The sequence below is a fragment of the Sciurus carolinensis genome, chromosome 1, assembly GCF_902686445.1.
Source record: "Sciurus carolinensis chromosome 1, mSciCar1.2, whole genome shotgun sequence".
Taxonomy (NCBI): Eukaryota; Metazoa; Chordata; class Mammalia; order Rodentia; family Sciuridae; genus Sciurus; species Sciurus carolinensis.
Window position 1 is genome coordinate 73,870,466 of NC_062213.1, and position 22,148 is coordinate 73,892,613.

Sequence of the window (22,148 nt, forward strand, 5' to 3'; positions counted from 1 at the left end):
ACCACTTTTTCCTATGCTTATTGACCATTCAGATATCTTCTCTTGGCAGTATGTGTTCTAGATCTTTGCACTTTATTTTATTGGTTGGGTATTTTATTTTCCTTGACTTGTAGGAGTTCTTTACATATTCTGCATATGAGTCTGTCTGTCTGTCTGTCTGTCTGTCTGTCTATACATATGTTATGGTTTGGATATGAGGTGTCCCCCAAAAGTTCACATGTGAGAAAATGCAAGAAGGTTCAGAGGAGCAATGATTGGGTTGTGAGTGTCTTAACCCAATCAGTGAATTAATCTCCTAATAGGGATAAACTGAGTGTTAACTGAAGTGGTAGGGTGTGGCTGGAGATGGGAACTGGGGGCATGACTTTGGTGTATATATCTGGAGAGTGGAGTCTCTCTCTCTACTTTCTGATTGTGATGTGAGCTGCTTGCCTTTGCTATGCTCTTCCTTCATGATGCCTTACGTCAAGTCCCGAGGAATGGATGCAACCTTCTATAAACTTAAGACCTCTGAAACCACAAGCCCTCAAATAAACTTTTCCTCCTTTAAAATTGTTCTGGTGAGATAATTTAGTCATAACCGTGAAAAAAACTGACTAAAACAATATATCTTTATCTCTGTATACATATGAAATAATTTTGCCCTATCAGTCTTAGCTTGGGGGTGCTACAGCAAATTAACATAGACTGGGCTGGAAGATGGGAAGTTCAAGTTCATGATATCAGCAGATTTAGTTCCTAGGGAGGGTCTTCATCCTGGCTTGTAAACAGCTGCCTTTTCCATTGTGTATTCATATGAACTTTCCTATATATCTGCAATGAAAGAAAGAGAGAGAGATAACACCCATTTCTCTTCTGCTTCTTTTGTGGCTACTGACCTAACAATGAAGGCACCACTCTCATGAATTCGTTGAAATCTACTTCCCAAAGGACCCACTTCCAAATATCACATTGGAGTTTGGGTTTTCAGTGTGCAAATTTTGAAGGAACATTTAGTCCATAACATATGAAGCTTGCCATTTCATTTTCTTACTGGTATTTTGATAAGAAATACCTGTTACCTCCACCATATTGGGAATTGAAACAAGGGCCTCACACATGGCAACACATGCTAGGCAAGTACTCTATCACTGAGCTATATCACCATTTTCTTTTATTTTGAGGCAGGGTCTAACTAAGTTGCCCAGGCTGTGCTAGAACTTGTGATTCTCCCACTTTAGCCTCCTGAGTAGCTGGGATTATGATGAGAAGTTTTAGAATTTGATGAAATCCCATGTGTGATTTTTTTCCTTATATGGCAAGTATCTTTGCATCTCTCTCTCTCCATACCACCAGTCCCTGCCAGCCATTAATTTACTTTCTCTCCCTATGGTTTCACCTTTTTCAGATATTTTGTATAATTAGAACTTTGTAATCTGTGGCATTTAGTGTCTAGCTTTTTTCACTTAGTATAAAACCCTCATGGTTAGTCCATGTGGTAGTGTACATTAGCACTTACTCCCTTTTTATGGTTATATGATTGTTCATTATTTGGGTATGCCACATTTTGTTTATCTATTCATCAATTGATAGATTGAGTTGTTTCTACTTTTAGACTATTATGAATAATACTATAATGAAAAATTATGTGTAAGTTTTTGTGTGGATATGGATTTTCAACTTTCTTGGGTATGTATCTGTGGGTGCAATTGTTATATCAAGTGGTAACTTATGTTTAACTTTGTGAGGAATTGCCAAGCTGTTTTCCAAAGTAAATGCATCCATTTTAAATTCCCACAAACAATTTGTCCAGATTCTCTCCAATACTAATTGTTTGTCATTTTGATTGTAGCCATTCTAGTGGGAGTATCATATTTATTTTTAAATTTATATTCCGCTAATAACTAATGATGTTGAATAACTATTAATGTGTTTGTTGGCCTTTGTATGTCTCCTTTGGAAAAATCTTTATTCAAATAATTTGCCCATATTTTATATTGGGTTATTTTGTCTTTTTTATTATTGGGTTGTAAGAGTCCTTTTTATATTCTTGATACTATTCCCTTAAAAGATATATAACTTGCAAACACTTTTTTTTCATTCCTGTGGGTTATCTTTACCCTTTCTTTTTGGTTATCTTTACACTTTCTTTTCTTTTTTGCAGTACTGGGGATTGAATTTAGGGCCTTGTACATGCTAGGCAGGTCCTCTACCATTGAGCTACACCGCCCCCCTTTTTAAATTTTTATTTTGAGACAGGGTCTTGCTAAGTTGCCAGGCTGGCCTCAAACTTACAATCCTCCTGCCTCAACCTCTGGAGATGCTGAGATTATAGGCATGGGCTACTTCCTCAACAATGTTCTCTGAAGCACAAAATAGTTCAACAATGTTCAATTGTCTTTTTTTGTTGTTGTTGTTAGTTTTTCTTTATGTGTTTTGAAGTTATCTGTGATTAGGTACACACTTGTTGAAATTGTTATGTACTTTTATTATTATTTGACTTTCTTTGTTCCTAAACACTCTCCTTTGACCTTAATTCTACCTTAATATTAAAATATCCACTCATTCTTTCGACTAATGTTAACGTGGCTGATTATTCCTGTTTTGGTTTCCTGAAGATAATGTACCTTCTTTTTGCTATATGGTTTTGAGATTTGTTCTTTATCTTCAATTCTCATTGATTTAACTGTGATCTGTATAGATGTAGTTTGCTTTTTGGTTTGTTAATTATCCTAATTTGGTTTAATGAATTTATTGGACTTTAGGGAGATGTTGAATTAATATTGGAAACATTTCAACTACTATCTGCTTAGATATTTTTTCTTTTTCATTGCTTCTATACTGTCATTCTGTCTCTGCAGTTACATATGTGTTAGACTCTTTGATACTGTCTCATAAACCTTTAAGACTGCTCTTTTAAATTTAATATATTTTGCTCATTTGTTCAGTTTGGGTAATTTCTAATGATATATTGTTTCCATTGATACTTCTGCTGTCAAACCTGTATAATGAAGTTTTCAATTCAGATATTTTATTTTTCAGTGCTGGATATATATTTAGTTGCTTTTCAAAGTTTTCACCCATCACTTGAAATTCTGTTATTTTGTCCACTATAATAGTTATTTTAAAGTTTTTGTTTGCTAATTCCCATACCTGGCTAAACTGTGGGTCTGCTTCTACTTAGGTTTTTTCTCTCTTGATGATGGTTTATGTTTTCCTGCATGTCTCATAATATTTTATTATGTGCCACATAATATGCATAAAAAATAGGTGCTAATGTAGTTCATATTATAAAATATGGAGGGTAGCCTCTTTCTTCTTTTAGATTTAGGGTACAAGGTTATTCTCTATAACTTAAGCAGGAATTTAGCTAGGTTGGGGAGATATAGCCATTTTGGTTAGTTTTTGTTTACCTCTAGTTTCTGTTAACTTGAGGATAACATGCTGACTCTGTAACCTTTGGAATAAAGTGTGGCAAGGCTACGAGATTTCTCTCTGTTTTCCAGCTTAGTCCTTGGCCTCCAATACCACAATTTACTCAAAGTCTAGTGTAAGAGAATTGGGTAGTTAAGAAGATAAATATGAATCTTGTGATTCTAATCCATCATAGTATTACACATGACCATGCAGATTTACCTTTGTTTTCCTTATCTCAGCAGTCCTCCCCACACCACCACACTGGCTGCCTCCTGTATTCTTCCATGCCTAGACTAGAAAATTGTACCTGAGGATAAAATCATCTGCTCTTTGCTCATCTAGGAGTGGTCATCCTCCTCTAGAATTTTGCTATTTTATACTTGGTTGCATTCAGTTTTTCAATAGTGTGAAGGAAAATATGTGGATTATTATTTGTTATTTTCTTATAGTTTTAGTGGGAATTGTATCCTTTCCCTGCCTTTCTTCTGATTTAACTGGAAGCAGAAAGCAAGATGAGGAGATGAGCACTGTATTATTATTTCATATTTTTTAAAAAACATTATAATGGTTGATTAGATTTGTCAACTTGATTGGTTTGAGAGATACTGATAATTAAGAAGCTTCTGGGTATGTCAATGAGGGCGTGTCTAGGAATGATTGGAATGTGGGATAGGAACTGAAGTGGAGCCCCTCCCTAAGCATGGGCAGCACCACCCAATAGGATGGAGTAAAAGCTGGAAGAACAAGGAAGCAGATGCAGGTGCATGCTCAGCTCTTCTTGAACAGGTTCTTGATCACTGCTTCAATCATCTGAGGATATCTGACCCTCGTTTCTTCACTCTTCCAAAGAGGACTCTGCCAGTGATTCTCTAGGGAGTTTCCAGAAGCCTTGGTCTTAGACTAGGGTAGCACTGTTGATCCCTCTTGTTCTGGGGCTTCCACTTCTTGGACTGCGTGGCTACTGGTTCTCCCAGCTCTCTAACTGCAGTCGGCCATTTTGGACTATCCAGCTTCTTGTCGTGTAAGCCAATCTAATAAATTCCCTTTTTATAATCATACTTCCTGTTAATTCTGTTCCTCTACAGAACCCTAATACACTTAGTAATATCTCTGAAGTTATTATTCTTTCCATGGCAAACTAAAGTTTTGGGCCAAATCTATGTGATCCTAAATCGCTGGCACTTCAACAGTAGAGTATAGAACACATCCATAGATAAAAGCATTTTTGCATATTCAGAATGGTCTTTTAGACTATGAGGAATCTGCAAAATAATTTCCAGGTCTTAAAAACCAGAGTATCAAGGCTCTTTCCACAGGGTGATCCAAGATGGCAGACTAGAGGGTGACTGCATCTGCTGTTGCTCCAGAACCCAGGATTCAAGAAGGGGAGGCATTGAGAGACTCAGACTAAAATAGAGCCACGGAGTGAGTCTCCCCCACCGGGTGAAGCTTGGCCTGGGCGGTAGGCCTGGATAGGGGGTGTTTATCAGAGCAGGGCAGGGCAGCTAGATTCTTCCCCCTCCGGCCTGCAGGCAGCTTCAGGGACCAGGACAGGGCATCCAGGAACTTCCCCAAGCAGCCCTGCTCACTCTGGCGGCAGCCTCCTTTCACGGCCAGCTTCTCGGAGCAGACCGCCCAGTAAGAGCCTTTCCGCACAGAGCCAGCTCCAAGCCCTGGAACCAATAGCGGGCTAGGGGCAGCTTTCTTCAGAAGCACTGCATTATCAGGTTCCTCCAAGACTTCAGGCTACTGAAGAATGGGAGGTGATATACTGGAAATCTACGGGGACACTATAAGGCAATAGAGGAAATCTGCAATATCTCAGAGTCCCACTGACATCTGACCAATATGAGAAAAAAAGGGAAGAAAATGTACCAAAAAACCTAGATAATATATCAATAAAACCCAATGACAGCACAGCAGAAGAAATGTCAGAAAGGGAGTTCAGAATGTACATAATTAAAACAATCAGGGAAGCAAACGAGGAGATGAAAAAGCAAATGCAGACATTGAAGGAGGAGATGAAAGAGCAAATGCAGGCATTAAATGATCGCACCAATCAACAGTTAAAAGCCCAAATACGGGAAGCAAGAGATCATTTCAATAAAGAGTTAGAGACACTGAAAAAAAAAAAAACAAAAAAAAACAGAAATCCTTGAAATGAAGGAAACAATAAACCAAGTTAGAAATTCCATAGAAAGCATAACCAATAGGTTAGAACACCTGGAAGACAGAACCTCAGACATTGAAGTCAAAATATTTTTTTTTTATTGTAAACAAATGGGATACATGTTGTTTTTCTGTTTGTACATGGAGTCAAGGCATACCATTTGTGTAATCATAAATTTACATAGGGTAATGTGGTTTGATTCATTCTGTAATTTTTTCCCTTCCCCCCCACCCCTCCCACCCCTCTTTTCCCTCTACACAGTCCTTCCTTCCTCCATTCTTGCCCCCCTCCCTAACCCTAACTCTAACCCTAACACTAACCCCTCCCACCCCCCATTATGTATCATCATCCACTTAATAGCAATATCATTCGTCCTTTGGTTTTTTGAGATTGGCTTATCTCACTTAGCATGATATTCTCCAGTTTCATCCATTTGCCTGCAAATGCCATAATTTTATCATTCTTTATGGCTGAGTAATATTCCATTGTATATATATACCACATTTTCTTTATACATTCGTCAATTGAAGGACATCTAGATTGGTTCCACAATCTGGCTATTGTGAACTGAGCAGCTATGAACATTGATGTGGCTGTATCTCTGTAATATGCTGATTTTAAGTCCTTTGGGTATAGGCCAAGGAGTGGGATAGCTGGGTCAAATGGTGGTTCCATTCCAAGTTTTCTAAGGAGTCTCCACACTGCTTTCCAGAGTGGCTGCACTAATTTGCAGCCCCACCAGCAATGTATGAGTGTACCTTTCTCCCCACATCCTCGCCAACACCTGTTGTTGCTTGTATTCTTGATAATCGCCATTCTGATTGGGGTGAGATGGAATCTTAGGGTGGTTTTGATTTGCATTTCTCTTATTACTAGAGATGTTGAACATTTTTCCATGTTTGTTGATTGCTTGTAGATCTTCTTCTGTGAAGTGTCTATTCATTTCCTTAGCCCATTTGTCGATTGGATTATTTGCATTCTTGGTGTAGAGTTTTTTGAGTTCTTTATAGATTCTGGAGATTAGTGCTCTATCTGAAGTATGAGTGGCAAAGATTTTCTCCCACTCTGTAGGTTCTTTCTTCGCATTGCTGATAGTTTCTTTTGCTGAGAGAAAGCTTTTTAGTTTGAATCTATCCCAGTTATTGATTCTTGCTTTTATTTCTTGTGCTATGGGAGTCCTGTTGAGGAAGTCTGGTCCTAAGCCGACATGTTGAACCTCTGGACCTACTTTTTCTTCTATAAGATGCAAGGTCTCTGGACTGATTCCGAGGTCCTTAATCCATTTTGAGTTGAGTTTCGTGCATGGTGAGAGATATGGGTTCAGTTTCATTCTGTTGCATATGGATTTCCAATTCTCCCCAGCACCATTTGTTGAAGAGGCTATCTTTTCTCCATTGCATATTTTTGGACCCTTTGTCTAGTATGAGAAAATTGTATTTATTTGGGTTTGTGTCCATGTCCTCTATTCTGTACCATTGATCCACCTGTCTATTTTGGTACCAATACCATGCCGTTTTTGTTACTATTGCTTTGTAGTAGAGTTGAAGATCTGGTATTGCAATACCCCCTGCTTCACTCTTTCTACTGAGGATTGCTTTAGCTATTCTGGGTTTTTTATTCTTCCAGATGAATTTCATAATTGCTTGCTCTATTTCTGTAAGGTACATCATTGGGATTTTAATTGGAATTGCATTGAATCTGTATAGCACTTTAGGTAGTATGACCATTTTGACAATATTAATTCTTCCTATCCGAGAACATGGGAGATCTTTCCATCTTCTAAGGTTTTCTTTAATTTCTTTCTTTAGTGTTCTGTAGTTCTCATTGTAGAGGTCTTTCACCTCTTTTGTGAGATTGATTCCCTAGTATTTTATTTTTTTCGAAGCTATTGTGAATGGGGTAGTTTTCCTAATTTCTCTTTCTGAAGATTCATCGCTTATGTATAAAAATGCCTTACATTTATGTGCATTGATCTTATATCCCGCTACTTTACTGAATTCACTTATGAGATCTAAAAGTTTTCTGGTGGAATTTCCTGGTTCCTCTAAGTATACAATGATATCATCAGCAAATAGGGATAGTTTGAGTTCTTCTTTTCCTATTCGTATCCCTTTAATTTCTTTGGTCTTTCTAATTGCTCTGGCAAAGCTAATGTCAGCAAATACAAGAAGATAGAGACAATACCTTATATTCTATCAGATCATAATGGATTGAAGTTAGAAATAAATGAAAGAGTAAAAAACAGAAACTATTCCAATACCTGGAGATTAAACAATATGCTATTATATGATGATTGGATAACAGAAGATATTAGGAAGGAAATTAAAAAATTCTTAGAGGTAAATGAGAACAAAGAAACATCATATCAAAATCTCTGGGACGCTATGAAAGCAGTACTTAGAGGAAAATTTATTTCATGGAGCGCATTTAATAAAAGAAGTAAAACTCAACAAATAAACGACCTAACACTACAGCTCAAAGCCCTAGAAAAAGAAGAACAGACCAACATCAAAAGTAGTAGAAGACAGGAAATAGTTAAACTCAGAGCTGAAATCAATGAAATTGAAACAAAAGAAACAATACAAAAATTGACAAAATAAATAGTTGGTTCTTTGAAAAAATAAACAAAATTGATAAACCTTTAGCCACACTAACAAAGAGAAGAAAACCCAAATCACTAAAATTCAGAATGAACAAGGAAATATCACAACAGACACGACTGAAATACAAAACATAATTAGAAGCTATTTTGAAAATCTATACTCCAACAAAATAGAAAATTTGAAGACATCAACAGGTTTCTAGAGACATGAATTGCCTAAACTGAACGATGAGGACATACACAATTTAAATAGACCAATTTCAAGTAATGAAATAGAAGAAGTCATCAAAAGCCTACCAACAAAGAAAAGTCCAGGACCAGATGGGTTCTCAGCCGAGTTCTACAAAACCTTTAAAGAAGAGCTCATTCCAATACTTCTCAAAGTATTCCGTAAAATAGAAGAGGAGGGAACCCTCCCAAACTCATTCTATGAAGCCAATATTACCCTGATACCTAAACCAGACAGAGACACATTGAGGAAAGGAAATTTCAGACCAATATTCTTAATGAACATTGACGCAAAAATTCTCAACAAAATTTTAGCAAATTGCATACAAAAACATATTAAAAAGATAGTGCACCACGATCAAGTGGATTTTATCCCAGGGATGCAAGGTTGTTTCAACATCAGGAAATCAATAAATGACATTCACCATATCAACAGACTTAAATTTAAGAATCACATGATTATTTCAATAGATGCAGAAAAAGCATTTGATAAAATACAGCACCCCTTCATGCTCAAAACACTAGAAAAAATTGGGGTAGTGTGAACATTCCTTAACATTGTAAGGGCAATCTACGCTAAGCCCATGGCCAATATCATTCTAAATGGTGAAAAACTGAAAGCATTCCCCCTAAAAACTGGAACAAGGCAGGGATGTCCTCTTTCACCACTTCTATTCAACATCGTCCTTGAGACTCTAACCAGAGCAATTAGACAAACCAAAGAAATTAAAGGGATACAAATTGGAAAAGAAGTACTCAAACTATCCCTGTTCGCTGATGACATGACCTGGAAATTCCACCAGGAAACTTTTAGATCTCATAAGTGAATTCAGTAAAGTAGCAGGTTACAAGATCAATGCTTCTAAATCCAATGCATTTTTATACATAAGTTATGAATCTTCAGAAAGAGAAATTAGGAAAACTACCCCATTCACAATAGCATCGAAAAAAATAAAATACTTGGGAATCAATCTCACAAAAGAGGTGAAAGACCTCTACAATGAGAACTACAGAACACTAAAGAAAGAAATTAAAGAAAACCTTAGAAGATGGAAAGATCTCCCATGTTCTTGGATAGGCAGAATTAATATTGTCAAAATGGTCATACTACCTAAAGTGCTATACAGATTCAATGCAATTCCAATTAAAATCCCAATGATGTACCTTACAGAAATAGAGCAAGCAATTATGAAATTCATCTGGAAGAATAAAAAACCCAGAATAGCTAAAGCAGTCCTTGCAGAAAGAGTGAAGCATGGGGTCTTATAATACCAGATCTTCAACTCTACTACAAAGCAATAGTAACAAAAACGGCATGGTATTGGTACCAAAATAGAAAGGTGGATCAATGGTATAGAATAGAGGACATGGACACAAACCCAAATAAATACAATTTTCTCATACTAGACAAAGGGTCCAAAAATATGCAATGGAGAAAAGATAGCCTCTTCAACAAACGGTGCTGGGAAAACTGGAAAACCATATGCAATTGAATGAAATTAAACCCCTATCTCTCACCTTACACAAAACTCAACTCAAAATGGATCAAGGACCTCGGAATCAGACCAGAGACCCTGAAGATTATAGAAGAAAAAGTAGGTCCAAATCTTCAACTTGTTGGCTTAGGATCAGACTTCCTTAACAGGACTCCCATAGCACAACAAATAAAAACAAGAATCAATAACTGGGATAGTTTCAAACTAAAAAGCTTTCTCTCAGCAAAGGAAACTCTCAGTAATGTGAAGAGAGAGCCTACAGAGTGGGAGAAAATCTTTGCCACTCATACTTCAGATAGAGCGCTAATTTCCAGAATCTATAAAGAACTCAAAAAAACTCTACACCAAGAATACAAATAATCCAATCAACAAATGGCTGAGGAAATGAACAGACACTTCACAGAAGAAGATGTACAATCAATCAGCAGATATATGAAAAAATGTTCAACATCTCTATTAATAAGAGAAATGCAAATCAAAACTACCCTAAGATTTCATCTCACCCCAATTAGAATGGTGATTATCAAGAACACAAGCAACAATAGGTGTTGGTGAGGATGTGGGGAAAAAAGTACACTCATACATTGCTGGTGGGATTGCAAATTACTGCAGTCACTCTGGAAAGCAGTATGGATATTCCTCAGAAAGCTTGGAATGGAACCACCATTTGACCCAGTTATCCCACTCCTTGGCCTATACCCAAAGGACTTAAAATCAGCATACTACAGAGATACAGCCACATCAATGTTCATTGTTGCTCAATTCACCATTGCCAGATTGTGGAACCAACCTAGATGTCCTTCCATTGATGAATGGATAAAGAAACTGTTGCATATATATATATATATATACAATGGAATATTACTCAGCCATGAAGAATGATAAAATTATGGTATTTGCAGGCAAATGGATGAAATAGGAGAATATCATGCTAAGTGAGATAAGCCAATCTCAAAAAACTAAAGGACAAATGATCTCACTGATAAGCGGATGAGGACATATAATGGAGGGTGGGAGGGGTTAGCGTTAGGGTTAGGGTTAGGTTTAGGGTTAGGTTTAAGGAGGGTGGTAATAATGGAGGAAGGAAGGACTGTATAGAGGGAAAAGAGGGGTGGGAGGAGTGGGGGGAAGGGAAAAAATAACAGAATGAATCAAACAACATTACCCTCTGTAAATTTATGATTACACAAATGGTATGCCTTGACTCCAGGTACAGAGAAACAACATGTATCCCATTTGTTTACAATAATTAAAAAAAAAGGATTAAACACATTAATAGGCAGAGAGGCTTTTTTCAGACCCCTCTTGTTTGAGAGAAGTTTTGTGTCCAGTGTTTATCACATGGTACAATCTTGTGCAATGACAATAATAGTGCAGAAATGATAAATTATGCAACTGTTATGGTTTGGATTTTAAATGTCCTCCAAAACTCATGTACTGAAGGCTTGGTCCCCAGTTGATGGTGCTATTAGGAGGTGGTAGAAACTTTAGGAAGTGGAGCTTTAGTTGGAGGATGTTAGGTCATTGGGAGTGTGTCCTTAAAGTAGATATTGAAACCTTCTTCTCTCTCTTTGCATACTGATTGCCTTCCTATGGTGATCTGTCTTGTCATGTTCCCAAGTGACCACAGACTGAAACCTGAAACTATGAGCCAAAATAAATCTTTTCTCTAAGTTGATTTTCTCAGTTATTTTGTCACAGTGATAGAAAACCGACTGATGTAGTAATTTGGTTGTAAATTGGTGGGTGAAAAACCAGAGTATGAAGGAGGAAGATCTGGCTGCAAATCAGAACAGACTCTTATATAACTACTTCTGGCTGAGATCTTTAACACTTTAGTGAGAAAGGATGAACAGTAAATACTGAATTCAACCATGTTAACACATTTTAATTATATCTTTCTGTTACTTGTATTTTAGATATATGTATATATTTGAATTTTTAAAAATCATTTCATTCACTCATTAGAGCATGCAATGAGGGTATATTTCATGGCTGGTAAGTGCCAGTTATTTCTGGGAGCTGGGTGAATAAAATAGTCTTGGAAGTCTTTTCTCGAATCTTGTCATATATGCCTTATTCCACAGTGATTTTTGTGTGTGTGTGTGTAAGTTAAATCTTGTGCTTTCATTAGAAAATCTCAAGTGGTTTATGTCCTGTCTTTCTATATAGATTGTGAACTATATGAGTGTAGTGTTATATAAAAATTACAGAAGGCCTTTACTTTGGATGAAACTCCTGCTCTGGCCCCCAACAAATCATATTAAAAGCCAAAATAGAGTTGCCTGTGCTAAAGTTCACAATACCAAAACTAAGTTATCATCTGATTTTCCAAGAAATAAGAAGAGACAGATAATTGCCAAATTTCCCAAACCCTCTGCTTTAATCCTTACACCTGAAAAGGAACCTTAAAATTTTGAGATTAGCCAATCAGTTATTTTTCTATTGTCTGTCTTCCCATCTTAGGAGGAAAGTAACTTTCAAATGACCAATTCTCTTTTTGTTTTCTGTCTGTATTTTTCAGTTCATTTTATTGATTGGAACATTTATGCTATTTTATATAATAAAGTGTTGCTTGATTCTAAGTCACAAATTAAGCCAATTAAGATCTTTAAACAAAATTGTTTTAATTTTGTCTTTTGTCAATAGGTATTGTACAGTTTTCATCATTGAAATTGGAGCCTTTTAGAATAACACATTCCTTTGTAGGTTCTCAAGAAATGTTCGTTGATCTTACACAATCCCTGTTGGTATGAATAAGGAGAGTTACCTTTTCATTATTATGCAGTTCTCTTTGTCATTGACTCTTTGTTTCTTATACTAACTATCCAAAGTTTTACCCTTTCTAAGTTTTCTATCCTTTTTCTTATTCCATATTTTATCAACAATATCTTGGGAAAGTGAAGATTTAGCTTTACCCTAAGAGAAGTCTGTTTTCTGTCTGTACTTAGATAAAATCCCTAGGCCTTCAGAATATTCTGCATGATAGTTATGCCTTTGTTTCCCTGAGGACTTTGGTAACTTGATAGCTTAACATATGATTAATGATGGAGTCTCTGGTCCATGGTGCATCAATTTTGTCTTTGGCAGGGCTGGAGACAACAGGAAATAGTCTGACCTCTAGGAATGACTGGACTAAAGGTCAACCTCATGAGCCCCAGTAAAAATTCTGATACCACACTTGGGTGGTCTTCCCTGATTGGCAATATTCTGCGAGTACCCATTGTCACAGAGTGCTGCCAGGAGAAGGTGGCGTCATATATGAGAGAACAACTGAAGCTTAGCCTTTGGACTCCCCTGAATTCTGCCCCATGCGTCTCTTCCCTTGGAGAGTCTCAATCTATATCCTTTCACTGCAATAAACTGTAGTCATGGATTTAACAGTTTTCAGTGGGTTCTGAGTTTCAGTGAAAAATCAAAACTGAGAACTTCCCTTACTGGGAACTGATGTCAGAAGTGAGGGTGGTCTCTTGTGGGGACTGGTCCCTCTAGACTGTAGAGTTAGTCTCAAACCCTGCTGTTCCTTTCTTAGCATATAGACAAAATCTCACAGAAATTTTTTTCCCTCAAGACTTAGAATTGCTTTTTCTCCTGTTTATGGTTTTTTTCCTTCTGTCTGATCCCATACCGTCTCACCTTCCAGTGACTTTGTGTTGTGATTTCTTTTTTCTCTCCCTCTGCTTTGTGTGTGTGTGTGTGTGTGTGTGTGTGTGTGTACTGGAGATTGAACCCAGGATCTCACACATGCTAGGCATGTGTTCTCATACCTCAACCCTTTTTATTTTTCATTTCAAGGTAGAATCTCCTAGGTTTCCCAGGTAACTCTGGAACTTGGGATTCTCCTGCTTCCACCTCCTGAGTCACTGGGATTAACAAGCATGCTGTTCTCTATTTTTAACTCTTCTCCTTCTCCAGTCTTTACCCACGAAAAGAATATACTCAAGTTCACCTCTCTTTAAGAGAGACCTAAACACTAGAGGGCCTTGAATCACCTGTCCTCTGATGAAAGTTACAAGCCTGATTTCTTTATTTCTTCCTTTCACATTCACATTTTAGCTAATTCAGATTAGACTTACTCTCACTGTTCCACTATAAACGTTCTATCTGATAAAGATTATGAATGAACTGCCTACTTGCAGCTCAGTAATCCATTTGGTAATTGACCAATATATTTATTTGTCAAGTATATTATTGGACCCTGGGGGTTCATTGATAATCAAAATAGAAACAGTGCTTGACACTTACAGTCCAGCAGGAGGTTTAGTTAAACTCTTAGAATATAGCATGTGAAAAATTACATCATGGGAGATATGGGGAGCCATGGCAGACTTCCTTGGGGCTCCTAGTCTTCTCTCTATAGTATCCCCTGTTTCTTTTTTCCTCCTGCATCTTCTCCTATTTTTCTATTTCTTCTCATTTCCTTTGCTTACAACTTTTCCTCTGCCTACTCCTAAAACTTTGGCATTTTCTAGCATCTTAGTTCAGAATTCTCTCTTCTAGCTCTGTGCTTTCCCTAATGAGTCTCTGTCTCTTTTGCAGCTGCTATTCCCACCCACGTACCAATGTATCCATATCTGTATCTCTCACTTAGGTCACACCCCTGAGCTGTAGACATATGTCATCAACTCCCTTCTGGGGATATTTAACATGACTCAAAGGGAACTTCATACCTCATCCTTCAAAGTAGCTCTGCCTTCTAGCTTTCATGCCTCGATAAATAAATGATAGTACCACCATATACTTAGGCACAGATGCTGGAAACCTGCTTTCACTCTACACTTGTCCCTCTCTTTATTGCCTTGTCCAGTCACCAAAGCCTTTTGAGTATACAGTGTTGTGAGCATTTGCTGTTTTCTTGATGTTTCGGGATCTGGTTCCCCTTCTTGGGAGGATTCTTCTACTATGTGCTAATTGTCAGAACTATGCCCTTCACCTTAGAAGTCAGGTGCCATTTTCTCTATCCCTGACAGCTGTGGTGCAGGTACATGGCATGCATTTAGTCAATCAGATCCTCCATTTGGGATTGTAAATTTGATTTCCCTTCTTTTACTCTTGCCTCTTCCATTTCTTTTCCACAAATGATCTTTAAAAAATGTTAATGAGATCACATCACTCCCTGCTCAAAATCTTCCACCTTACTTTCTATCAAATTCAGAGTCTATTGGGCTTATCACAGCCTACATGATCTGCCGCTCACTGACTCTCTCTCCATGTTCATTTCCCATCACTCTTCCCCTTGCTCATCTTCTTCTAGTCCCCTTGTTACTACAGTCTGTCCTGCACAATCTGGACTCAGATTCTTTGCATTTGCTGTTCCTTTTGCCTCATGTGTTCTTCTCACTGATTTTTGCTGGTCTCTCTATTACTTTATGCAGGTAAAAGTTTGCACTACAGAGGCTTTCAAAGACCATCCTGCACATAAAATTGCCACCCCCTACCAAACCATCCTCTGACCCCTCACCTGCTTTCATGATTGTTCAAACATTTGCCACCATCTGATGCTGTGTTATTTACTGTTTATTTGCTTACTGGTCTATTCTCTACCTCTCCCACATAATGTAAATTCCACAGTGACCAAAGGACGTGCCAATAGTGCCACCCCGTTATCTAACAAAAAACAAAATACATAACACCTTTCTTCTCCCCACTGGGAGGGAAGGTGCCATGTGGCCCATGACTATGAATCAGTGCTAGAGAGAGCAAACTGGAAATATAGGAAATTGTGGTCAGAGACAGACACTTCCATCTTTTTATTGTCTGTGATTCTACCAAAGTTTGCACAGTGTTTTAGTTATCTGTTCCTTTCTCTAACTACTTTTACTAATCTGTGACCTCAATGAGAAAAGGGATTATGACTTCTCTGAGTGTATGATTCCATTTAATAATATATACATTTTGTGTGTGTGTATGTACATGTTTTTTTTTCCCCTCTTGGACTGCCCACCCTTGATAGCCTTGACCTTTTGTCACCCTCTGAACACTAGATGTGTTCACCAGGTGTAAAAAATAAAGCAGAAACGTTGATTTTATACATGCTGATGCTTGTACACCTGCTTGGCCCAAACTTGAGCCAGAATCATTCCTGTTCTTATGGGTATGGTTCTCTCCATTTTACAGAAGAGGAAACTGAGGCTCATATACATGTGCAACTCACTGATGGATAGTCAATTGGCCCTTGTCACCTAATCTTTGCTGTTGCCTTTGTTACAAAATACTCTGTTTTCCACGCTTATTCATGATTTTAAGGAGCAAATTCCACAGGGACTGAGAGAAAGCACTGACTGGCAGTGTCATTATTCCAGGCTGGAGTGACAAATAGACCTTTGGTCCTCCCCGTGTTCTGTGTGGAGGGAGAAGGGTTGGCTGCACCTGCTATCATTTGCAGCTGATTTTGTTGCTCTGTCTCCTGAGACATTAAGTGACCTGCTCAGATCCACTGTACTAATTAGTTATGTAGCTGGGATTAGAACTCTGTCTAGGCTTCTTAATGCGTGGTGTCTTCCTGACTTCACTATGTCTTATTTCCCATAAATTTGTCAGTCAGTTCTCTCACTTCTAGCATCCTGATGGATTCCTGGTGCTCAGAAAGCAATCCCAGCAATAATATGCTTTATTACTAATAGGGGCTTTTGTTTCCAGTGATTCTGCCTTGGTGACTTGGGCTGTGACACATATAAACTTGTAGGATTCCTTTCACCCTTTTAGTGTATAATCAACAGAGGTGGAGAGATCCTTGCCCCATATTTTTCGTGTGTCAGCCTATACCCTACTTATTTCCCCATGATTGAGAGATGAGAATGCAAGTTCTTATTTTTTGGTCCTAGAGCAGAACTGCCATCTTCTCTGTAGTAGTGTTTTTAGAGATCTGAGTGAATATCAATAACAGGTTGTAAAATCAATTGATTGGGAGTTGCCCAACTTTAAAAAATATAAAATATGGGCTGAGGGTGTGGCTCAGCGGTAGAGGGCTTGTCTAGTAAGGCAAGGCCCTGAGTTTAATCTGCAGAACCACAAAAATAAATGAATGAATTAAAAAATAGAACTGAATATAAAATCAGTAGTGAGGTGGTTTTTTTTGTGAAATCTTTTTCCAGTCATGTGTGTAGAAATATATATGCGGGTATGTGTATATGTGTGCACATGAGTGTATAGTGGATAGTGACTTGAAGTGTATTTCTTATACTTTGGAGTTAAAAAAAATGGGCATTCTCAGCTTGCATGTGATGATTATGACTTGGCAGAATGTATCAGAATGATATAACACTAAAGGTATATAAAAATTTCTTGGAGGGGCTGAGTATGTGATCTTTAATTTCTTCAACCTATCTAATATAGCATCCTTGCTATATCCAAAATATATGCATTCCACTCTTGTTGAGAACAGTCATAGTTTATCCATCTGGCTATCCTTATGCCTGAAACAGTTCTGTCACTCAGAGGACACTTAATAAATTGTACAATTGTCCAATGACAAAAGTTTAAAGGTAAAAAGTGGGGTCCATGAAGTTTTCTTTCATCATGCCCAGCATACACTTGGCATTTGATAAATATCACTTCGTGTGATTGCAATGATTCATGGAAAACAAAAATACAATCAGAAGAAGCCGAATGACTAAAATGCACAGGTGTAGTGAACAGCCGCAGAACTGAGCTGGCCTTCTCCAGAACAGAATAAAGCTCTTTCCCCCTCAATGCACTTGAACAAACCAATCCAAGCCAGGAAACTTCAGAGAAGGAGTGGCTGTCACCTCCCTAAGTAATGGAGCCTATCTCCTCTTAACCTTTGTGACCCTCAAAAACCAGTAAATTCCTTCTTTTATCTATCCTAAATCCTTTCTATTACCCTCTAAGCCAATTTTCTGTTGTACTGTATTCAATGGGAATTGAAAACAGCTGGTCACCATCTGCAGTAGATTAATTCTTCTTGTACTTGAAGCCTGTAATTAGGTCATTCCTCAGCCTTCTCTTCTCTAGGCTAAATATCTTATTTCCTTTAGTCCTTCCCCAAAGGTTTTATTTTCCAGTTATTTAATTGTCTTTATAGTGTTACTCTCAATGCCACGCTCTCTGTTCTCCACGCACCTTAAGTTAAGGAGGTGGGTCAGCATGCGGGGTTGGGTGTTTACAGTCACCACTGCCACTATCAGGGAGTCCTTTCTTATGAGCTGTTTATTTTCAGAGGGCCATTTAGAAAGGAACAGCAGCCTTCAACTCAACAGGATCCCACTACCCTAGTATTAGAAACAGAAGAATCAGAATATTATGCTTTGCTTCTCTCCTAACTCCATATAAGCAGGAGTTGCCTTTGTGATCCCATATTTGCAAATTGTCCAGAGCTAATCTATGGGGAGTAAATCTCATTCTTGGTTTGGATGCGGCATTACAATAGCATTTGGAAAGTAGCAAGATTCTTAAGTTGACGGCAGGAAACAAGAGTCTGGTTGATAGAATTGTTCTTTCTTTTAAGTCCTAGAAATGTCCTATTGTTGGAATGTACCCAAAGAGGAGGAAGTCAGCCTGAATGCCATTCTCCAAGGTAGCAGTTCATCTCCTTCCTGGGACTATGTATGTGCAACTCTTTTTTAACATCTAGATTTGAATGAAATATAGAAATAAGTTGTGGATTGAAAAATTTTAATTATGTCCTCATTTCTTTGTCTCTTTGATCCGTCTCTTGAAACTACGTTGGAGTTAGAAAGCAGTACTTCCTTTTAGTTGCCCTTAAAAAGACTCCATCATCACTCAGAAATGATGGCTAGACTGGTACACATATATACACACACAAACACACACACACACACACACACACACACACATCTGTTTTGTTGTGCCATTGGTTTTGGTGTTTAGTATTCGATATAGGGCCTTATACGTGCTGAGCACATGTTGCACCACTGAATGTTACCTGCTTCTTGGGTATACGGTGTGTCTTGCTTTACTCTATTAAATATTCCCTCTAGCTGCATTATATCTAATTTAGAAACAGTGCAAAATGCATGGCTTCTGATTAATGTGTACCATCCCTTCATGAGGTAGATATTATCACTTGATTTTTATAGATGAAACAGATTCAGAGATGTTTAAAACAATGTGCTTATGGCTACTGAGGTGACAGAGCTGGGTTCTGGATCCAGGTCTGATGGATCTCTCTAATTTCATCAGAGTCACCATGGCATGTTTGTTAAAATACAGCACCCTGGACCCCACACGCAGATTCTGCTTCAGGAGGTAGGGCCCAGAAATTTGCACTTGCAATCAAATAGCCCAGCAATGCTGATGCAGGAAACCCAAGTCCTAGGCATTGAAAAACTCTATTTAATGCCAGGGGACCTGAATTGAGAAATCTAGACCATTGTTTCTTACATTGTTTTAGGCTACCTAGGAACTTGTTGGAAAGAATCCTGGATCTCATTCTACAGCTACTGAATCAGAATTGAGAGAGGCAGACTCAGATGTATTATTGATAGGTAGCTCTGGGGGATTCTGAGGCACACCGAAGTTTGTAAACCCCTGTCATGAGTTTTCCTACTGGTAATTTTGTATCCCCAGAATTTCTCGATGCTTTTGTGAGAGATTTTTCCTACTAGGGTAAAAGATGGATGGTGGTGGCTTAGAGCTAAGGACTAAGGAAAGAGTGTGAACGTGACCTTTGAGAATGCATGCTGCATCACCAGACAAATAATTCCTAAACAAAACGCCTTAATCCCAAGGATAAAGAGCCATGATTCTGAAAGTCAAGTATAGTACAGCATTTGCTATATCAGAAGTATAGTGAAGGGGCAACCACTCATTATGGTGTCATAGCAGGTAGTGTTACCTTGGCAACATGGCAGGGGACTTACAGAGGAGATAGACAGGACAACAGATGGGCAGGGTGTCCTTTCACTGAGAACTTAGGGGACATCAAAAGGTTTCCTGAAATGTGCAACTTAAAAAAATATATATACCCCATAAAACTTGGCATACTGAGAAGCCCAGTCCTAGAAAACGAAAACTCAGAAGAATCAGTTCCATGAATATATTTTAAACCTACAAAATATATTTTAACAGCAGGACTAGCAGAATTCTTATAGATGTCTGAGAAATCTTCATTCAACAGACCTTATGTGCAAGCAGTTCTCTAGCAAATCACATACTGTACCATATGTTCACAGCATACCATGTGTGGGAAAGTGAGCATGGTGTTTGTCCTTAAAAGCCAACACCCCACAAAAATGATTAAACTGTCACTAGATGACCTGAAGATAACTGATTGGATTCGGCATAGCATTTTTTTTTTTTTTTTTTTTTTTCACTTTTTGGCATCAGGGATTGAATCTAGGGGCACTTACCATTGAGCCACATCCCCAACCTCCCCATGCATACCCTACCATTTTTTTTTTTTTTTTTTTTTTGGAGACAGGATCTTGCTGAGTTGCTTAGGGTCTTGCTAAGTTGCTGAGGCTGGCTTTGAATTTGCTATCCTCCTGACTCAACCTCCTGAGTCACTGGGATTACAGGCATGCACCACTGCATCTGCCAGCATAGGAATTTTTTTGAGTTGATGTTTGTCAGCTAAATACATGAAAATAACTTTGAAGTTTCATGCATATTTGTATTTTGGTATTATAGTATTTTCAGGCAATGTTTAAAAACAGATTTGATTTTAATTCTATAGATTAATTTTTGACTCATATTTATTTGATTTTTACTTTGTGCCAAGGAAAAGTTATTAATACTTCAACATCTATACTTCATCAGTTCCTCAACTTCATGATAATCTCATCAAAACAATTGGGGGAAAAAAAACACTCTCTACTTCAACAACTAAGCCTCGCTAACTCCTTAAACATATAATAGCAAGATTAAAATGATTTAAGAATGAACTATGGATGTGGATGTGCATGTGGATTATATACAAAAATTTTGGGGAAAGTCTCAGTAAGTTGATCAGGCTGGATTCAAACAATTCTTCTGCCTTAGCATCCCAAGTAGCTAGGACTACAGGTGCCATGCTTGGCATATACAAAATGATTATCCCCTCACTTGATAAAGATCAAACAGGTTTTCTGAGCAGTAATCAGATGCTGACCTCATTTGGAGAGGGAGAGAGAATTCCTCACATTTTTCTTATTTCAATTGGTGTCTGAGCAGTAAAGTAAATGGGAAGGACAGAAGGAAATAAGGAAGAACCCTACACATATCAATGAATTTCCCTCATGATACTCTGTGGGTTAGATTCCTGAGAGACTGACTTCTAGGAACACTTGTTCTCCCCATTCACCTTGTACTGTTTCACAGTGGATCAGGCAATTGTACTCTTCCTCACCCACCGTTCCTGTGGTTTCTGTGTTCAAGCATCTCCTTTTTTTCCCCAGCCTTGTACCATGGGGCACCTTCCAAGAAAGGAAATCAGGGCATCTTTCTGCCCTTTGTGTGTTTCTGGAGGCCTCTGATGTTTCCTTCTCCCATGTAGCCTTGTAGTGGCTCTGAGTTTCGCTGTTCAATACTACTTCACAGATCACATCTTTAGTGTCCCCAGGATGAACTTTCTGGACTTTTTCTCTGGTGTCTGTGCTTCCTGAGAAGTAGTAGTTACCAAAATCCAATATGGAAGCTGGAGGACTTGCTAGAGACAATGAACTAAATGCAGGGCTTTGTGGGACCAGAGCTTGCCACCAAAATTCCATCTTTTTTTTTTTTTTTAATTCTTGTGGGATGGAATTCAAGGCCTCAGGCAAACACTATCACTGAGTTACACTCCCAGCCTCCTTCACTAGCACTAAGGAAACCGGTTTTGGGGCAAAACTTGGAGACCCACTTTTATAGTGGCTGACTACATGAGGAAACTATGGAAATAAATTGGTGTAAAGATGATCAGAATGAGATAATGGTCTAGTTCATGACCCAGTGCTCTTTTAATCTCTTTAGTTAGTCTGGTTTACAATGAACTAGATCACACCTGTAGACATGAACATTGCAAAATAGAGGTTGTCTATAAGAAAAATAAAGGAATATATCAAATCCTGGGATGAATTTATATTCCCTAATATGAGGTAATATTATGTAAATAGTTGTAGTGTATACAACCTGTGATGGACATTCATTTCCTGAGTCCAGCTCTAGCCATAGGTTGTATCCTGTTCTTGTTTGTGAGACACGCCCTCCCCCCAAAATGAAAGTCCCCCTTTTTGCTTAAGCTAACTCAAAGCAGTTCCTATTATTTGAAATTAATGGAATGATGAATAAATAATCTGGAGATGATTTAAAGTGTATG